At 62.3% G+C, this 19,589-nt stretch overlaps 2 long non-coding RNA genes across 2 annotated transcripts; one reads left to right on the top strand and one right to left on the bottom strand.

Moving 5' to 3' along the window:
* Positions 1-308: 308 nt before the first annotated feature.
* Positions 309-4,414, top strand: LOC131517815 (uncharacterized). The gene is made up of 2 exons (XR_009264851.1): positions 309-912; positions 2,841-4,414. It is a non-coding gene; the product is annotated as an uncharacterized LOC131517815 (long non-coding RNA).
* A 6,337-nt stretch (positions 4,415-10,751) lies between these two features.
* LOC131518284 (uncharacterized) lies at positions 10,752-12,408 on the bottom strand. Its single transcript, XR_009264996.1, has 2 exons — positions 11,414-12,408; positions 10,752-11,329 (listed from the first exon to the last, which is right to left on the bottom strand). It is a non-coding gene; the product is annotated as an uncharacterized LOC131518284 (long non-coding RNA).
* Positions 12,409-19,589: the final 7,181 nt, after the last annotated feature.

Genomic DNA, 19,589 nt, shown 5'->3' with positions numbered 1-19,589 from the left:
TCTCTCCTCGCTGGAGAGCACCCCGCGGGCGTTTCCGGAGTCCTCCCCCGATGCCCGACACGGCCTGTTCTCTGTCGTGTCTTCAGTGGCACGAAAGCTGATCGTGTGGTTCTCAGACGCAAGTCGCCCGTCACAGCCCCTTCTCCCCGCAGCCGCTCGAACTGTCTTTGTGGTCGTTAGGGCTAATCAGCTCGGGCCACACATTCTTCCCTCTAGGAGCCCGGTCCTCTGACAGCTGGTGGGGGGAGGGGGGGGGAGCCACAGCCGCCCGGCCCCCCTCCCAGCCTGGCCTGCAGGGACGCGCCTCTGTTGCCTGGGAAACGGAGGGGGCCCCCGCCACAGGACGTGGGGCAGAAAGCCAGGGCCCGGGGTCGACACGATGACGGTCGGTCGGGAGCAGCCCGGGCGGTGGTCGCCGTGGAGGTGGCTGGGTCTCCGTGCTCCGCGCGCTCAGCGCCAGCCGCACGGGGGTCTCCGCGGGCCCTGCCGTCAGTGAGGCCCTCGCCAGCAAGGCTGCCTCTGGGCGTTGGTGGGGGCCTCGGGCCAGGCCCGAGTCCCAGGACCCAGGGAGGGGAGTCCACAGTCGGTCACGGGCCAGGCGCTCAAATGCCGTTAGAGAGAAATCCAGTTCCCGTGGGCCCTAGACTTCTCGTGGGACCGCGTTCTTCAGACCACACCCCGAGCCAAGGACGCACGGCAAACGATTTCTTAAGAAGCCAGTGCTCCCGGAGACGGGGAGGCGGGCCGTGGCCGGGGAGCACGGCCCAGCCCCGCCTGAGCCCGAGGGAGCCCCGGGGGTGAGGGGTACCGTCTCCGGGCCCACCTCCCAGGGCTCCCACGCCCCAGGGCCCCCAGGTTCAAGGACCGAACACCACTGGTGCCTCGTCCCCATCGGCCACGGAGGCGGTAAAGGTGGGGGAGGCTTGGTGGAGAGTGTGCGTCTAGGGTGGGCAGCACTGACTCTGAGCCCCGCCTGCGGACCCCACGGGCTGTGCCACCATCGCGTGTGAGCCCTGCACACCTGCAGCCTTGCTCCCAGCGCCCCGGCTCGGATTCCCTTCTGCTCTTTGCCTCCTGGCCGGTGCCCATGCATTTCACAAAGCACTGGGGTCGAGTGGCACCCTCGATTCACGAGTGCGTGTGGCAATGCTGGTTCCTGGTTCGAACAGTGGTGGTAGGACCTTAGCTGACACAGAATCCCCGGCTCCTCCTTCTGTCCCTGAGGATGGGGGGGGGGCCTGGTTTCGCGCTCTCCCAGGGCTCAGCCCGCGGGTCCCGCCCTCTGCCTTGGGCGCCTCAGTTTCGTGGCTGAGGCCACACTGGCCGTGGCGTCCCGCGATTTCTTCCCCATTTTCTTTTCTTTTCTGCCATTTTTCTTTAATCCCCCGAACTCTGTTCTTTTTGGTCTTGTTTTCCTCGCTCCGTCCGAGCCCACCCGCGTCCGGCTGTGTCTCAGCGCCATCTCCCCACTCTGGCCCCACCCGGCCGGCGTCTTGGGGCCCTTCTTGTTCTTACACCTGTTTCTTGAGCCTGTTTTCCGCTTCTTCTTGTCTGATCGTTTCTTATTTAAGCCCGTGCTGGCTTCTGCGGTTCCTGATTTTAAGCAACAAGATGAAGAGTTGGTTTGCCCTCTTCAGGGTCCCTCCCCGAGTGTCTGTGATGCACCCCCCCTTCTGTGTTTGCTTCCTTTTCAGGCAGTATTTTTTTTTAAGTTTATTTATTTATTTTGAGAGAGAGAGAGAGCAGAGGAGGGGCAGAGAGAGAGAAGGAGAGAATCCCAATCCCAAGCAGGCTCCACACTGTCAGCACAGAGCCCGATGCGGGGCTTGAACTCACAACCATGAGATGGTGACCTGAGCTGAAACCAACAGTCAGATGCTTAACTGACTGAGCCCCCCGGGCGCCCCTCAGGCAGTATTTTTCATGGATCCTTGTTTGTTTTTGTGTGAAGGGAGTCCTCCCTCAACTAGCCATGTGCAGAGTTGAGGGCAGTGGGTCTGGGACAAAGCACCCCTACCCCGGGCGGGGGCTCCATCAGTGCCCGTGACCTGATGGCCCTGGCGGGTCTGCCTCGAGCCCCAGGGGGCCTGCGGCTGCCGTACTTCCTGTTTTCCAGGAAGATAGAACTCTCACCTCCAGGGAGGAAAAGGGAGACAACTTTGTTAGAAGTTCACTTCAACATGACCAGACCAGTTCTGTTGGGTGGGTTTTCGTGGCCTGCCTCCTTCTATTTGCCGGAACGAAAACAATAACCAGGAAAATACGAACCCTTCTCTCCGTCGTGCTTCCCATGACGTTTGCTGCAGACACACATGGCCTGTTCTGGGGCTTCCGTGGCAACTGTCGTGGACTGAACACGAGTGCCACCCCCGATCCATATGTCGGAGGCCCGGCCCCCGGGGTGGGGGGAGCGGGAGGTGGTTAGGGTGAGGGGTCCAGTGTGTGGGACCCCACGGTGGGCTCAGCGTCCTTATAAGGAGCAGGCGGGACCAGAGCTCTGTCGGCCACGTGAGGACAGGGAGACGTGGCCACCGTGGACGAGCCAGGAAGTCCTCCCCAGACAGTGGGTCGGCCGGCAGCTTCCTCTTGGACGCCCAGCCTCCAGATCTGTTAGAAATGAGTGCTGACGGGGCGCCCGGGTGGCTCAGTCAGTTGAGCGTCTGACTTCGGCTCAGGTCACCATCTGGCGGTTCGTGGGTTCGAGCCCCGCATCGGGCTCTGTGCTGACAGCTCGGGGCCTGGGGCCTGCTTCGGATTCTGTCTCCTTCTCTCTCTGCCCCTCTCCCGCTCAGGCTCTGTCTCTCTCTCTCAAAAGTAAATAAACATTAAACAATTTTTAGGAAGGAATGTTGCTGCCGAGCCCCCGTCTGTGCTACTCTGGTGTAGCGGCCCGTCCTGGCCAGCGCTCGTGCTCAGCCCTTAGTCCGTTCAACACCGTCCTGGCGCACGGCCTGGGTGCGGTGGCCACAGAGCTCCCGGCTCTGGCCACACGGCACGGGTGGGACACGCCCGGTCCTGCCCGCCGGGAGTCCTCCGTCCTACCCTCAGCCTCCTCGCTTCCCAAGACGGAGACGTCCACACCACGGCCCCTACCAACAGCACCACATCCGTGTCCTGGGGTAAATACCGGCCGGGGCCACCTCCGCCAGGGCGCCAGCTCGCTCCCGCAGGCACATCCCGTACTCACTACTCTTCAAGAACATTTCTGGAACCTCACCACTGCTCCCCACCCCTGCCACGGCCCCAGGCCCAGCCGCCTCCCCCGGCCAAATCAGTAGTGCCCTCACTGGGCTCCAGCCCCCCTCCTGTTCAATCAACTCTGCCCTCGGCAGCCAGAGCGACCCTCACAGTGGAGTCCGACCCTCATGCCTCCGCACTCGGGTGTAGAATAAAATCCACATTCCTCAGAGCTTCACCGGAGCCTGCGGATCAGGCCCTGCCCGTGCCTCCAAAAGCACCACAAAGCATCCACCACGCACCGTGTCAGCCCCATGGGTCTTCTTGTGTTCAAACATGCTGAGCTCCTACCGCCCCAGGGCCTTTGCACTTGCTGTTTCCCCCGCCGGTGTCCTTCTCTAGACTTTTGCAAGCTGCCCTCCCTCTCTTCAGTCTTTGTTCAACTATCACATTCTAAGAGAGAGCTTCCCAGATCTGGAGTGGCTCCCACCACCCCCCCATTCCTGCCCTGCTTTTTTGTTCATCACGCTCAATGTCTGAAAGTCTATTCCATTCTATTGTCTTCTCTTCCTTTCCTGTCCCTCTTTTTTCCCTTTCACATTACTCTTCCCTATCTGAGCGGAGCCTGTGCACCCCCCGCCTGCCTCCCCTCCACCAAGACGTCACCCCCAGCAAGCACAGCCTGTCTGCACCGGCAGCTGAATCCCGCCGGGCCAGGGAAGGTGCCCGGCACTAGCCGGAGATCTCTTGGCATTGGCGAACCAAAGGCATGTTCAGGAGGAACCATAGCTCATCTGGGCTTTGCTAAGAACGACGGAGCCCACGGCCCAGCAGAACTGCCCCAGAGGCATGGCTGACAGGAGCACCCATTGGAGACGAGGGACAGAAAAAGGGAGACTCGTTTAGACAGCGTGATACCCTGGAAACTTCCATGTGGTTCTCCGGACCTACTCACCGTTCTCCAACCTGCTCTGGACCCCCAGCGGCTGACCTGCATGGACCACACAAGCGACCCCCATGTCCTTGGCCGGTGTGAAGGGTGGCCCCACCCCAGCTGGACAACTGGACAACACTGAGGCAGTTTGGGCTTGAAAAATCACAGACCCCGGGGGCCCTAACATACTTCCTAAGCCGCTGATTCCAAACAGTTGGTTAGCAGGCAGTTTCCGGCTAATTTGCAAATACTTCAGATGTTAATCCCATTTTTTCCACTAGGAATAAGCGAGCTTTTAAATTAGCTTTGTCTTGTGGGGTGGTGACTTTTATTCATCATTTTAGCTTTCGCACCACTTCCCGGAGTCAGTGGGGGGAACCTGGATGTAGAATTTGCCAGAAGATTTCAGAGGCCAGTGTTTCCAGGGACCCTCCAGTACACCTGCTTGGCCTTATTTTCCAGGGATGATGCCCCTTCCTCACCCGGCCAGGCATGGGAGGACAAGAGCAGTGTTGGGGGACAGGGGGGACCACTGGCGGGTCACAGGACTGGCCTCTGGCCCGGCCCCCGCATGGCTACGGAACACGTGACATGTGGGAATGGCCCACCGGTGACCGGACCTCACCTGTGACCTGGCCCACCTACCTTGCAAGGCTGGGAGATGCTAACTGGGGACCCGCACGGGGCCTGCTGCCTGTGGGACTCTCCTTCCCCTTTGCCGTCAGGAGCATAGACAGCCGAGTCCCAGGTCCCCTCCCTGCAGGAGCAAGGGGTGTGAGGTGGGCGACACTTCAGCACCTGGGGGCCTAAGGGCAGACCCCAGCGCTGGAGGTCGTGGGAGGGGTCCAGAAGGCCAACCAAGAGGCCCCAGCAGGGCTGTGCAGAGGGCGGGGGTGGGGGGAGATCTGAGAGGGAGGCCACAGAGGGGTCACTGTGAAGAGGTCTCTGGAGACCCTCCACACACACCCAGGAAGGGAAGTCTGGGTTTGGGAAGAGCCCTGGGCCCCAGACGTGCCGTCAGCCCAGCGGCCCAGAGGCTGAGGTCACACTGTGTGCTCAGGCTCAGGGCCGCTGGGGGCTGGGATCAGGAGCCCTGTCCTCCACCCCTCATCTGTACATGGACCTTCACCCCTAAGGCTTCCTGGGGACCGCAGTGACACCAAAGCCATCACCACGCGTGGCTGAAACCGAGCCCAGGCGGTAACTGGGGACAGAGGCGTGGCGAGGACGCACCTCCGGGCCCCGGAGCGGAGTTCAGCTGGCGCGTTCCGTGGATGCCCGAGAGGGCCAGCTGGAGGCCGGTCCTGACAGTGGGGTCTAGACGGGACGGCCTCTCCCAGAACGTCAGGTCTTCAGGCCCAGGCACCTCCGTGGCTGCTCTGGATGCCGGCGTGGGGCGCGGAGGGCGCCCCAGGCTCCACGGAGGTGGGTCCCGCGTGCCGACCTTCCTACCGAGCGCCCCACCTCCAAGGTGGGGACCCAGCCGGGAGGGGCGAGGGTGCCCAGATGGGCAGGGCGGCCCCGGGCTCTTCCCACAGCAGAACAATGCCTCCCTGAGAGACAGATGCTCCCAAGCCTCGGGCCCTGCAGGCCTGGGCGCCTGCCTCCTAACACTGCCCGGCAGGATGTGGGCTCCATTGACTCCGTGGCCGCGGTCACCCAGTGGGGTCAGCGAGGGCTGCAGAGTCAGGCTAGGCCAGCTGTGGGCTGTCACAGGTCCCACAGGTCAACCGAGGTGGCTGCGAGGTTGATGGGGGCGGGGCACCTAAGACCCCCAACCCCTCTCTGGAGCCACACCTCTCGGAGCCACGCCCCCTGGCCGCACCCTTCCCACACCAGCTCCTGCTGCCCACCCAGACGCGCCGCCCGGCTTCCGGTGTCCACGTCACGCAGGCCAGGAGCCGGAGGGTCTGGTGAAGGCCACCTTGGCCGGGGGTCACAGCATCAGGGCAGAGGTGGGTCTTACTCAGAGATTCTGGCCCTGGCCCAGGCTGCGGCGTCCCCAGAGACCCCCACGGCCCAGGCTCTACCCCCTAGAGGCCCCCACGGCCCGGGCTGCACCCCCAGACCACCTGGTCCTTATCGAGGCACACAGTCTCCCCCCTTGTCGCAGCCTCCTTGCACACCCGGCATTGAACCTAGCCTCTCCTCAGGAACCCCCCAACACCCCCAGGGACTTTGCACGGCTGCTCCTGCCGCCTAGAGACTTCTCTGGCTGCAGGCCTTGCTGCAGCCACTTGCTGCTGGAGGCCCTCCCGCCCCCCTCCCCGCTCAGGTTCCTCCACCACACCCCAGGCCCCCAGCCCTTCCCGTCAGAGCACGTCTGCAAGAAACTTTGCCCGCCTTCCCCTTTAGACTGTGACCACCTCCCCTTCTGCTGCGGCCCGGGCGCCCAAAGGAACAGGGTGGGACCGTGGGGCACGGACCGCCCTTCCCCAACGGGACCCTGCTGCCAGGTGTGGGCAGGAGGGGAGGGGAGCCTGGGCCCGGCTGGGGCACCATGGCGGGCAGGGGAGGGGAGGAGCAGGTGGCTGAGAAGTCATCACAGGCACGGGGACAGATAGGACCCTGCGTGAGCCCGGGGTCCGGGCCCCTGGCACCTATTCCATTGTCCTGTTGAATTTGGCTACAGAACTCAAATCCAGAGGTAGAATTATGAATAATTTCAAGCTGCCGTCTCCCGTCCAAGCGTGGGACCCCGCCGCATGCCCGTGAGGGTGGCCCTGCTCAGGCATGTCGGTGAGCGGGCCACACGTGGTCCCCCTTCGGGCCCTCGCCTGGCCCTGGCTGTGGCCCAGCCGCCTGCCTCCCGACGGGCCCCCGGCTACTTTTCGGTCATCTCTGGTTGCTCTTAAACCTTCTGGATGGTTCCAGGAAGTCGCTCTGTGGGCGGACGGATGCCACAGACAGGCCTGTGCCAGCTGACGGGCCCGCACCCCGTTCCCTCGGCTCCTGTAACAACAGCAAAACGCGCAAGAACAGCCTGCCGTTGACAAAGAGGTTCTTGTAAGAACGGCCAGTGCGTCATGTGCGCTAAAGCCCTCAAGCTGTTCCTGCCGCAGTGAGCGTGCACGGTGGCGCCTTTCCCTGGGAGGGGGGCCAGCCAGAGGCTCCCGTGAAGGCAGGGGGCTCAACAGGGGGGCGAAGCCGCCCTGAGCGTTGCCGCGGTGCCGGCCCCGAAGGTGACCCCACGCAGCCCCCGTGCCGTGCCCTCCGCTGGGTCAGGCCTCCTGTGAGAGCTGGGCACGGCCTCATCAGGCAGGCGTCCTGGGCTCCTCTCCCTCTCACTCACTCGGACACAGCAGCCGCCTCTGGGGACCCAGACTCGGAGAGTGTTAGAAACACAGGCGCAGGATGTCCCGGAAGTTTCCAGAAACCACAGCCTTGACCCAACTGCAACGTGTTGAGTGCTCCTGGGTGCCAATGCGGTCCTCCTGCCCCCGGCGGCTGTGCCCCCGCCCCCTTTGGAGGAGGGGGTGGATGGGGGTCTGAAGGAGCCCAGGCCACAGGGCTGGCGAGGGGCAGCCGGGACGTGTGGAAGGGAGGGTCCCTTCAACCATCACCCCTCCCCCAGTGCAAGGCTGCAGCAGCGGGGTCAGGCTCTCCAAGTCCTGGGAACAGGACGCCCGAACCCCAGCTGGCCCACCTCAGAGGAGATCCCCAAGGGCTTCTGACCTCTGGCCTGAGCGTCCCTTTCAGGGCAAAGTGTCCGCTCATACAGAACTTTCCAGAAAAAGACCGCAAAGCCTGAGCGTCCCTTTCAGGGCGAGGTGTCCGCTCACACAGAACTTTCCAGAAAAAGACCGCAAAGCCTGAGCGTCCCTTTCAGGGCGAGGTGTCCGCTCACACAGAACTTTCCAGAAAAAGACCGCAAAGCCTGAGCGTCCCTTTCAGGGCGAGGTGTCCGCTCACACAGAACTTTCCAGAAAAAGACTGCAAAGCTCCGTGGTGGCCACGACCGTCCACACGAGCTCCTGAGGGCCGCCAGAGTCCCCTCTTCCCACACTGTCCTGGAGGCGGGCTCATGGCCCAGGGCCCACATAGGCTTCTGGAACGTGGCGCAGGGGCCCTGACAGACCCAGCCAGGGCCAAGGACACCAGGCCCCACCACAGCTCTGAGGACGCAGTGCCTGAGCGGCCCGGCATCGGGGGTGAGCCCTCGGATGGGGGTCTCGGGTAGACTGCTGCCCTCGGGCTGGGTGTCAGGCCCGGTATGAGATGCAGGGGGCAGTCTGCTGGCCTCTGCTCGCATGTGGCTGCTGGTGGCCTGTCTGCCTGTGTCCCATGGAGCGGAGCCGGCCAGGAGCCTACCCCGGCCCGGCCCGGCCCGGGTGTGGGCGGCCTTGCAGGCAGGTGACCCCAGGTGAGCGCCAGCAGCCATGCCCAGCGGGGACTGCCTGCTTGTCGCTAATTTATTGCAAATTGTTTGGGAAAGCCGATTTAATTAAAATCTAAATGAGCCTCCCAGGAGGGCCCGCTCCCCCGGCCCCAGCCGGCATTAATGAGGAGAGACGGGCGTTTCTGGACTGGCGTGGCTTTCATGTTTTTGTCATCCGAAGCCCCCGAGATAATACAATTTATTCATGGAATTCACACTCCAGTGGTGTGAATAAATGGCGGGCTGGGGTACAGAGAGAATGTCGTGCAATCCCAAGGCAGAACCGAGCAGTGATCCAGGGACGGCTCTTCCCGTCGTAAATTGGGGCGCCGGGGAGGCGCTGAGGGGGAGGCAGGGGCCCCCTGGGCAGCGGGTCGGGGCGCGGCCGCTTTCTGGAGGTGCCCAATAACACCCTGGGAAAGCATTCTTCTGGCTTGTCTCGGGAGGACACCGATGGACCGAGAAGCAAGGTGTCCTTCAGCGGCCCAGGCCACGCCAGGGCCAGAAATAGCCCACGGGCAGGTGCCCTCCCCGGCCAGGCGGGGGGCCTCGCCGTGTGCCCCCCTTCTCTGGAGCCTCGGTTTCCCCATCTGCCGTGGGAGGTGCCTGGACCAGCGATCCTGCAGGGCCCGTCTCCCTCCGAGCGTCTGTGTTCTGTGAAGCAGACTGGCAAGTACCCAGCACTGTAGGGCGGGATGTGCTGGCTTGGGGTCCCACCAGACCCACCGGTTCTTCCTCCGCCCGGTGTCCACCCAGAGCTGACGTGACCCAGGGAGCGGCTGTGTGGGGCTCTGAAGGCATACACCCCCACGTGCCAGCCATTAGCGCATAGCAGGGGACAGGCAGGTGGCACGGCCTCCAGGGTGGAGGTCAAGGAGGCCTGCTCCAGAGACAGACAGCTGGGCACAGGTCCCCAGCCCTCGTCCGCGTCTCGGCCATCAGCCTCAGCTGTCGGCTGGGGAGAGTCACGTGGCCCCCGTTCCGGCGACCCTGACGCGCTCCTGTGCAGACAGCGAGTCCGGGACGGGCCCCATAGCGGCCCCTTCCTCATTGCCGGTGCCTGTCCCTTCCCCGGGCAGCGCCCGGTCTCACGGGCCTCGCCTCGCCCACCCCTACTGCGAGCGGGTGGATGGGCGGACGGGTGCACGTGACACCCGGCAGGCTGGGGGGGTCCCAGCACACCCGAGGAGCTCGGCCACCCTGTTTTGTCCTGGGGCCCCGTGGGTTTAAAAGCTGCAGCTGCCGAAGGGAAGAAACCAGCCTTGTCCTAAGATCCCGTCGCCAGCTCCAGGCTCCCGTGGGCTCCTCAGACGGCGCTGGAACAAGACGTCGTCTCCAAGCGTGGCGGGGCGTGGCACCTCCGTCACCGCCGGGGGGCGGGGGGGGGGCAGCCGGACCACGTGGCCCGCCCCAGCCCGCTGCTCCCCTCCGCGGGCCCGCCCACCCGTCACCCGCGCCGAGGCTGCGGCTCAACACGCTGTGGCGCTTTGATCGGGGCCTCTCCAGTGTCGCGATAAATAATTGAAGCTAAACCGCGTGTGTCGAAGTAGGTGAGCCTCGTGCGGAGGGCAACGAATCCGCACAGCCTGAGCCGTCGTTCTCCGGAGACGCCGTAAAACGAGGCCGCAAGTGAGGACGGGGCCTGCCGCCCGCGCTGCCAGAGGAGGGGGGGCCCGGAGCAGACGCCGGCCACCTGGAAGGGCCCGGGGGCCACCTGGAAGGGCCCGGGGGCCACCTGGAAGGCGGGACGCTGCGGCTCCGCCCGTGGCTGCCTGGGACAGAGGAGACTTACCAAGCCCACCGCTGGCTTCGTCTCCCGCCGGGGCCAAGGGCCGGGCCTCAGGACCCACCAGCCCCGTGGGGCTTCGAGCTGGCTGCCTGGCACGCAGGCGTGGCCCGAGAGCCGTGGCACCGCTCTCCTGGGACGCGGCCGTGTTTGTCCAAGCGGACGGCGCAGCGAGCGGCTTCTCCAAACGTGGTTCCAGCTGCCCGGCCAGGCCGGGGACGCGGAGAGGGCCCGGAGGCCCAGCCACAGCCTGTGAGCCGTCCTCTCTGCCTGGGCCCGGGGACGATGCGGGCAGAGGGCCCCGCGCAGGCCAGCCGACCGGGAGCCCGGGCCGGGGGGAGCCGCGAGCCCGGTGGGCGGGAGCGCGTCGTTAGACACTGATTTACGCTTACTGCCACGCGCCCAGGTGCTCCTCCGCGTTAAGTACACTCACCGGTTTTTTATGCAAGGTTGAACAACTTAACGGCCTGAGCGAGTCGGATGACAAGACTTTAATTGCTATTTATCTCCCCCGTCCCTCAGGAGAGTACTGTGCAGGCATTCGGAGAAATAGTTCATAAAACAGGAAAGAAAGCAATTCACAAAGTTCTGTGCACACTCACCTCCCGAGCATAACATGGAACCCCCCCCCCACCGGGAGGGCTGTCACCGTCTCCAGGGTCCCCAAGGCCTTGCAGGGAGCCCCCGGGGGGCAGGGAGAGGAATCCCCGAGGGCGAGGCCAGCTGACCAAGCAGGGGCGTAGCGTTGAGAATCCAACAGCCTGTCTCCGACCCCCCCCCCCAGACTCCTGGTTTCTCGTTCCCCCATCCTGGCACCGAGGGTCCACAGAGCGACCAGCACGTGCCAGGCCCCGCTGCCCGGTGCCCCCCATGACGCCGACCGGCCCGCTGAGGAGTGGGTGCGGGTGGGGGAGGGAAGGGGGCCCCTGAAGCCCCGAGTGTCTCACTTCCTGGGCGGGGGGGGGGGGGGGTGGATCCCAGGGCCGCATGATCAATACCGTCGATACTTGGCCGCGGTGAAGACGTGGGACGCCTGTCTGCGAGAGCGTTTTGTCTGGAAAAGGCATAAATTCCGGCGTGGGGGATGGGAAGGGAGGCAGAACAACAGCGATCGTCATTTGTTAGCCAAGGCCCCCACCTCGCCTTCGGGGCCGCGTGACAAACAGCTTCTTAAGAACTCTACATTCAGGAGGCCAGTGGAGATCAATCTCCTCTCCTCTCCGGCTCCCAGCGACTCCGAGGGCTGCCTCTGCAGCTCCGTCACTCGTCACTCGGACGCGTTCAAAGGACTCAGTGAGGTTAGACTTTCCCGTTTAGAAATCGCTCAGGACAGCAGGTTCCCCAGAGGAGCCTCCCAGCTGACACCTCTCATTAGCCGCCTCCAGGAGGGCCTCCGGGCCCAAGTGGAGGAGGACAGAGGAGGACGCTGTGGGGGGCGCTGCTTCAGAGAGGGTGGGGGGTGGGGCGCCGGCTGGGGTGCTGACCCCCCCGAGGCAAAGTCGGCCTGACCTTCGGGCCTGTGGCTGTGCTCTGGGCACAGACCTCGGGGACGGACGAGTTTGTACAAACGTGGAGACTGAGTCTGCAGAGGGCCTCCGGAGCTCAGGACCTCCCTGCCAGTGCCCTCCAGATCCTACCCCCACCCCCCCCCCGGGAGCCTTTGCTCTGCAGCCGGGCCTGGTGCTGGCCCCGCACGGTCCGTGGAGGACGGGAGTGCCAGCTGCCTAAAGACAGACAGGAACCAGGCTCAGACCTCAGGGGCTCCCACAGACGTGCCTACATGTGCACACGCATACACGCACAGGTACACGTGTGCATGCACGTGCCGACCACACACACTCGCAGGCACAGATGTACACGCAACCTCGCACGCCCACGTGTGCCACGCACCCCCACGCGTGTGCACAAGCACCCACAGACAGCCTCACACATGCAGTGTGTGTGCACACAGCCCCGTACACACAAGCACCGGGAGCAGAATCAGGCAGGCGGGACTGGGGCCAGCGAAGGGTGACCCGGCCAGCAGAGGCTGACAAAGCAGGGAGGGACGAGCTCCGTGTGACATCATGTCTCAGGGCGGGCGGCTCCTCACGCGGCCTGGACCTGCCCCGGGGGGGGGGGGGGGGGGGGGGGCGGGGGAAGCCTGGAGAGGGAGCTGCTTGGCCAAGGTCTGGGGTAGGACCCGGGGCGTGCAGGCGGGAGGCCAGGCTGGCAGGATGCACGCAGCTGGTTACCAGCCGCAGCTGGGCCAACGGCTGGGGAGGGGGGGGGGGGGGGCGGCGGCCTCTCTCAAAGGCCAGCCGCTGCCGCCCCCCCCCCCCCCCCCCCCCCGGCCCAGCCTGGCCCCTTGAACAGGACACGAATGAGAGGGGAGGGGAGAGGCCCCTGGCGGGGGATGGGCGAGCCGCAGATGAAAGGCCTTTGCGGATGGGGGAGGGTGTCGCGCTCGGCAAAGGAAATATTGAAATGAAATCATTTCCCAGGGTTGGGGGAACTTTCCGGCCTAATTAAATAGCCGAGACTCTCGCGGCCTGCTGTCAGAGAGACGCGCCCGGGGGAGGGAGGGAGCAGATGCCGCCCTTGGAAGAGGGGGATTAGCAGGCTGCCTTCCTTTGATGCCCCCCCACCCCCACCCCGGCTCCCAGGGGCGGAGGGAGCATCCGGAGCCTGCCACCGCCTGTCCTTAGGCACAAATCCATATTCACGTGCTGGGGCGGCGAGGCCCCTCTCACTCCTGGGCCACCAGCTCCACGGCCACCACCGGCCCCTCACGCCTGTCTACAGAGGAAGACATGGCTGGTGGCCCGAGGGGGCAAGAGGAGAGGTCAGCGCAGGCCCGGGAGGAGCGGCCCGAGGGCCTGGGAGCTGAGTGCTCGCCCCTCTGGCTCTGCCCGCCCTCTCCACCCCAGCCTGCGCCTGGCCCCAGGGTGCAGAGGGCAGGCTTGCGGTTCTTGGCTTCTTGTGGGCGGACAGCGCCCTTGACTTAGACCTGGAAGTTAGGGCTGAGTTCCCCGCGAGTCAGGGAGGCGGAAGGAAGGGATTTGCAGACCCAGTGTGAGCATGGAGAGGGGCACGCCTGGTCACCGTGAGCGGTGGCTGGGGAGTGAGGCAGGGGTGCAGAGAGCAAAGAAGCCTCTCCCCTGGCCTCTGACGCCAGAGGCCTTCTCCCTGGGAGAAGCCAAGGAGCCAGGACCCCACAAGCCGGCTCTGAGAGCAGAGGCCGCAGCAGGGCAGAGAAGAACCCTTCCTGCCCCATGGATGAGACGAGGGCTGGGATGCGGGCACCGTGGCTGCACGCAGCCCCGCTGTCTCAGCCCCTCGTCTCCCTGTGGCTCCGAGAGCCAGGGAGCCCCGGAACCCCAAACCTGCCGTTCCCAGACCTCCAATGCCAGAGGCGCCTCGAGGCCTGAGGCCCCAGCTGGTCCGCCGTAATCAGCACGCAGAGGCACAGGGGTGAGGCCACTGGCCCAAGGTGGCACCACTGGGCCCTGAGGCTAGCCCCCGACCCCCCACGCCGGGAGCCAGAGTCCCTGGGCCCCTGGCACGGCCTCCAGCATGACCGCCAACCCCTCGCTCTGAGAGAAGTGCGTGAATGAGCTCCTCCTCCCCTCCCCTAGGACCGTGAACCTGGCAATGGGCCGCCGTGTGCCCAGGCCGCGTCCTGGGGGTGGGGAGTCACTGCAGGGCGGGACACAGCCATCCTGCACCCAGCGGGCGTTTCGTGTTCCCCACACGCGTGGCGAGGCTCCTGGGGCGTCCGTCTGGGGTCATCTCACCCGTTCGAAGGGTCTCCTTCAGCATCTATGTTGGTGAAACATTCGCGTTTGTCCTGCTCTCCGGCTGTAACGGGCTTTGACATCATTTCCCTGACTTGGACTGACCGGGGTTTCCTGAGCTCGTGAAATCTGTGAAATCGGTGTCTTCGTTCAAATTCAGGCAATTTTCAACCACAATTTCCTTAAAAATAATTAAAATATAGGGGCTCCTGGTGGCTCAGTCGGTTAAGCGTCCGACTTTGGCTGAGGTCACGATCTCACGGTTCGTGGGTTCGAGCCCCGCGTCGGGCTCTGTGCTGACGGCTCGGAGCCTGGAGCCCGCTTCGGATTCTGTGTCTCCGTCTCCCCGCCCCTCCCCCCTTCACTCTGTATCTCTCTCTCTCAAAAACAAACATTACATTTTTTTTTTAAATAATTAAAATGTAAACATTTCTGCTCTCTGTTCCCTCCTATCTGAGCACACAAATATCACACGTGTCAGATTTATTCCATGGGTCTTGGAAACACTGTTTTTTTATTGGGTTCCCCCCGCCTTTTTTTCCCCTCTTCTTCAAATTAGACAATTTCTGTCGCTCTCTCTTGAAGTTCGCTAACTCTTTCCTTTGCTGTTTCCATTCTGGTATTGAGCCCATCCCATGAACTTCCATTTTGGATTTACATTTTTCAGTTCTAGAATTTCCACTTAGCTCTTTCTATCAATTTCTGTTTTCTACCACAATACCCAATCTTTTTATTTGTTATGAACATATTTTATTTCATTGGGCACAGTCATTACAACAGCTTTGAAATCCTTCTCTGCTTAGTTCAACGTCTTAGTCACCTTGGGGTTAGTCTTTATGATTGTCTTTTGTTTTTTGTTTCTTTTTTTTTGAGAACAAGCCACATTTTCTCCTTTCCTCTTACCCCAAAATTTTGGATTGCATCCTGGGTTTCGTAGACATTCCGCTGTGGGGCCTCCAGACTGAAGTGCATTGGTATTTATTATTTTAACAGGCAATTCATCTGGGGTGATTCAAACTAGAAGATGTCCCTCTAGGGTGGATCCCACATGGCCGTGGCTGGGCTGCTTGGGGTCCGCCCCGCCTGAGTGTGGTTCAAGAGCCGTCCGGAGACAACACGGGGGTTTATACACACGTCTTCGGACCCACCCCTTTCTGGGATTGTCTCTTACCTTTCTGTGGTTGAGGCTGCCTTAGACTCAGTTCTCTGGTTTTCGAGCCATGAATACTGCACACTTTTTGTTGGACTTTGGACGATGTTTGTGACCTGCGTGGTGTGAACTCGGGGCTGCCCTCAGGCCGGAAGCTGTTAAAATGGCACCGTTGGGGCGCCTGGGTGGCGCAGTCGGTTAAGCGTCCGACTTCAGCCAGGTCACGATCTCGTGGTTCGTGAGTTTGAGCCCCGCGTCAGGCTCTGGGCCGATGGCTCGGAGCCTGGAGCCTGTTTCAGATTCTGTGTCTCCCTCTCTCTCTGCCCCTGCCCCGTTCATGCTTTGTCTCTCTCTGTCCCAAAAATAAATAATAAAATAAAATAAAATAAAAAAAAAAAAAAAAAAAAAAATGGCACCGTTCCTCAGTTCTGGTCCTTTCTCCTAAAGGCTGACTCCTGCCTGTTGTTCTCCCGTGACTTCAGCTACTCGCTCTAGTATCTGTTTGGCCCAGTGTTTATACTTGTTGCCTCTGGGAGAGTCGGCCTGATAGGAACTTACCTGGCCGCTACCAGAGTCAGGGCTCTGAGGCTTAAGTCTAGGCTCCCCGATCGATCGAGCCCAGCAGCCTTCCCCCAGGGCCGATCTAGTCCCCCTACTGAGATCCTGGCCCTTCTGGAATCTCTCTGAATGCCTTGCGTGTGGCTAAGACGGACTCGTGTCTCCCACGACATCTGGAGGTTGAAGCCCCCGTGTGGCTGGACCTGGGGAGAGAGTTCTCAGGAGCTTAAATGAGGGCGTAAGGGTGGGGCCCTGGTCCTACAGGACGGTGACCTTACAGAAGAGGAGAGCGTTTCTCTCCCCACCTGCCACGTGAGGACCCAGTGAGAAGGCGTCTGCAAGCGGGAGGAGCCCTCAGCTGAGCCCGACCACACCAGCACCTGGAGGTGGGACTCCCGGCCCCCAGAGCTACGAGGAGCAGAGGTCCACCGTCTAAGCCACGCGGTCTGTGGCGTTTCGTTCCGGCAGCCCAAGCCGGTTAATGCCGGTGTCGGAAAGGTTTTCCCTCTCCGGCTGCTCAGAACTCACACGCGTCCGGAGAGATTTCTAGAGCTGTTCCGTGGACAGCCCCTCCTCTGTGGCCCTCTTCCCCACGACACCCCAGCCTCTCAGCCTCCCCAGCCCCAGTCTGTACCTCCTCACCTCGGCGGACGGCTTCCCAGCGGAAAATGGGGCTCCCCTCCCGCCTCCCTCCCTCCCTCCCTCCCTGCGCTGCCCGGTGCCCAATGTCTGTAAACGCTCTCTTTATGCCCTTTGGTTGGTTTGCGGCTGTTCATGGCAAAGTCCCTTCGGCTTCACTGAACCTCGAGCGTGACGCGCGCACGCACCCACGGAACACGGACACGATGTCAGATGGCTCGCGCAGGTAGCGCACAGACAGAGCCCACTGGTGGCCGGAACCCGCCCGGAAAAGGACACCCCGCACCCCCCCCCCCCCCGCTCCCCCCCGCACGCTGCAGGCGCCCATGTCCCGGCTTCGAAGGCGGGCACTGTGTTCACTTCCGGCACCACTGACCGGTGTCCGTGGCTTTGACGTTCGTGGAATGGGGTCCTCGAGTCCGGCCTCTCACCCACTCTGTTGCTGAACTTCCAACATGCTGCTGCATAGAGTGAGGTAGCCACTGGCATGAATGGTTTCCGGCCTTCTGCTGGACGGGTGCCCGGCCTGGGCGCGTGCTCACCCCACCGCGGGCTTTGTGGTTACTTCTGGACTTTAGCCATTGAAAACTGCTGGAAACATTCTCATACGTGTCTTTTGGTAGAAACACGTGTGGGCTTCTGTTGGGTCCATACCCAAGGTCGTAGAATTTTCTCAAAGCTGCCCAGCACGTCACAGTCCTCCTCGCCAACGCTCAGCCCTTCCTCCCTTTCCTGGCGTCCGTCGGGGGAGGTGACATCACGTGGCGTCAGGACTGCCTCTCCCTGCGAACTAGGAAAATCGAGCAATTCCCTTTTCACGTCCTTAGAGGACATTCGGGCACCCCTCTTGCGAAATGCCAGTTTAAATAGTTGGCTTGGTTTTTTTTTATTATTATTTTTTTAATGTTTATTTTTGAGACAGAGAGAGACAGAGCATGAACGGGGGAGGGACAGAGAGAGAGGGAGACACAGAATCCGAAGCAGTTCCAGGCTCTGAGCTGTCAGCACAGAGCCCGATGCGGGGCTCGAACCCACGAGCCGCGAGATCATGACCCGAGCTGAAATCGGACGCTTAACCGACTGAGCCACCCAGGCGCCCCAATAGTTGGCTTGTTTTTTCGTCCATTTGCTCATCCCTTTTTAAAATTGTTTGAGGGTTTTATCCGGTTGTAAATCTTTTGTCAAACGTGTATCGCAAATATCCCCCCGACTGATGTCTCTTAATTGTAATGTGGCCCAATTGATCAGTTACCTCCTTTATAGGTAGCGCTGTTTCGGTCCTGTTCAAATTTTCTTTTTGAGTCTTAAATCACGTCCACGCTGAGAGGATTCTGAATTACGATTCCTCCTTGCGACGTACCTCCTGTCCTTTGTTCTAGCAGCAAAGTGACAGGCAGACCTTTTATTTCTTCATATAAATCATTGATAAGACCGTTCGACAGCCCAGGACTGATGTCAGAGTCCTGCGGGAGCCCGCTGGAGCCCTCCCTCCAGGGTGACACGGGGCCATTAGCTAACTCCCTTTGTCTCTAATTCCCTGTAACAGACAAAATGCACCTAACAGTTCATCTGGGATGTACTCATTTCATCCTCAAGGATAACACAGCACATTTGGCAAATGCCGTGGAAATCACAACAATAACGGGCCCTCATCCGCCGGGCTAAGGACCACGACAAGAAAAGAAAATGAGGTTAGTCTCACACGATCGCCTCTTGGAAAACCCATGCAGTCAGAGGGCAGATCTAAGGGGGGCTTCCCAGCGACCTGAAGCTGGCTGGATTCTCCCCTCTTCTCTGGGACTAAATGTGCTCTGAGGTCTGATATTTTAAGAAACTGGCAGGGCCCTTCCAACCACAGAGCGGTCCCCTGACTGCGGAGGCCGGTTGCCTAGTAACCACCTCTGATGATGTCATCACCTCCAGCAGAGCCCGGTACGAGACCCAGGCAGTGAGGGTCCCCGGGAGGGTCTGCCCCCGTGGAAAGGAAGGAAAGGGTCACTGCGGATGCCAGCACAGGCCAGGGGGAGCTCCTGGGGGGGGGCGGGGAGGCAGGGTGTGATCTAGGCTCAGGGCTGCGTCAGCCCCAGCAGAGGCTCCGGGACACGGCCAGGAGGTAGGTGTGTGAGGGCTCATGTGGGTGGGGTGGGAGGAGGGGCCGCCGCCCTAAAGTCTGGAAGAACGGAAGGGGGCCCCCAGGAGAGAACCCCCCCATCTGGCAAAGGAGAGATTCCCCCAAACAACAGAGCGGGCGACACCGAGCACCCCAGCTCGCTGGGACAGGCCCGAGGACCCCTGTGGCCCCGGGCCTGTTGTTAGAGTCTCCATCGCTCCCGAGGGCCCAGGGCAGGCCCTGAAGACGGGGTCTCTGTACCATGAGCACCAAGCTTGGGGCTCCAAGTCCCACCGCCTCTGGGGTCCTGTGGCAGCTCCGAACAGGGCCTATCCCAGTCCTAATGGGCCCACAGAGAGAGAAACAGGTCACAGAGCTGCAGACGTGTCTGAGGGCCGGTCTCCGAGGCTGCAGACAGAAGGGCGCGGGCGGATGTGACCAGCAGCCCAGTCCACGGCGCCTCAGACAGACATCCAGGCCCCGGGCGGCGTGGCAGACCGTGGGAAGGGGTCAGACAGGAGACCCCTCGTGAGCAGGGCTGGACCCTGAAGCCCCATCCTGCGGGACTGGGAGCGGGGCGGCAGATCAGAGGGCCCCGGGCTCAAAATCATGCAAATAATCCAATTACTCCAGGCAATTTACTGATCCGGCAAATCGAAGGGGAATAATGGACATAAGTAAAGCCACGTCCCGCTTCCTAAGGGCTTCACCTCCTGCTTCCCCACGCCCCTGGCTCCTTCCAGGCTCCCCCTGCACCCGTCCCCCGTCCTGCGAGGGGGACCCAGGCTCCCCCTGCACCCCGTCCCCCGTCCTGCGAGGGGGACCCAGGCTCCCCCTGCACCCCCATCCCCCATCCTGCGAGGGGGACCCAGGCTCCCCCTGCACCCCGTCCCCTGTCCTGCGAGGGGGACCCAGGCTCCCCCTGCACCCCCATCCCCCGTCCTGCGAGGGGGACCCAGGCTCCCCCTGCACCCGTCGTCCCCCGTCCTGCGAGGGGGACCCAGGCTCCCCCTGCACCCCCGTCCCCCGTCCTGCGAGGGGGACCCAGGCTCCCCCTGCACCCCGTCCCCCATCCTGCGAG

This window comes from Neofelis nebulosa, chromosome 7 (genome assembly GCF_028018385.1).
Source record: "Neofelis nebulosa isolate mNeoNeb1 chromosome 7, mNeoNeb1.pri, whole genome shotgun sequence".
Taxonomy (NCBI): Eukaryota; Metazoa; Chordata; class Mammalia; order Carnivora; family Felidae; genus Neofelis; species Neofelis nebulosa.
This window is presented reverse-complemented; position numbering and strand designations above follow the sequence as displayed.